The sequence below is a fragment of the Sinocyclocheilus grahami genome, unplaced genomic scaffold, assembly GCF_001515645.1.
Source record: "Sinocyclocheilus grahami isolate Dianchi unplaced genomic scaffold, SAMN03320097.WGS_v1.1 scaffold638.1, whole genome shotgun sequence".
Lineage (NCBI taxonomy): Eukaryota > Metazoa > Chordata > Actinopteri > Cypriniformes > Cyprinidae > Sinocyclocheilus > Sinocyclocheilus grahami.
In genome coordinates, this window is record NW_015505817.1 from 130,412 (window position 1) to 131,325 (window position 914).

Here is a 914-nt window from a genome sequence, read left to right on the forward strand (position 1 = left end):
TGTTGTTGTTGCTGCTGTTGTTGTTGTTGTTGCTGTTGTTGCTGCTGTTGCTGTTGCTGCTGCTGTTGTTGCTGTTGCTGCTGCTGTTGTTGTTGCTGCTGTTGCTGTTGTTGCTGCTGCTGTTGTTGCTGTTGTTGCTGCTGTTGCTGTTGCTGCTGCTGTTGTTGCTGCTGCTGCTGCTGCTGCTGCTGCTGCTGCTGTTGCTGTTGCTGCTGTTTCTGATGTTGCTGTTGCTGTTGCTGTTGCTGCTGCTGCGGCTGGCCAAACAAACTTCCTGTGGTTGTACCCAAGACCCCAGTGCCCGCAACTTATTGTTTATTGAATTCAATGTCACATTTGTAATCATGGTATTTTTTTGGAGAAAACGGCACTCTTCGTGTGAAATTGAATAACTATATGAAGTGGTATAAATATATAAATGTTCTGCCATCATGTCTTGAATTTGTGCTCATTCTAAATGCATTTTAATAGCCTGGATCTTGCAGTGAAAGAAAACGCACTAAATGCGCACACGCACTAGTCTAGACTTCACGTAATGTATGCGTGCGCTCTGTAGGGATGTTTTGAATGCTTTTTGCAAAATACTCGATAATGTCAAATCGCACATCGTTAAAACAACAATTACGATATTATCGCAGACGATATATATCGCACACCCCTAGGTGTAGCTATATTTAAAGGAACAGTTCACCCAAAAATAAAAAGTTAATTGATGGACTGGATTGGTGTGGATTATTAGAGCAGTGATTCTCATTTTTTGACTCCACAATATTCAAAAGCCCTCCCATCTAAAGCTCATTAACTGCATCAAAAATGGTGAAACCCCTTAAAGGGATAGTTCACCCAAAAATGAAAATGTGATGTTTATCTGCTTATCCCCAGGGCATCCAAGATGTAGGTGACTTTGTTTCTTC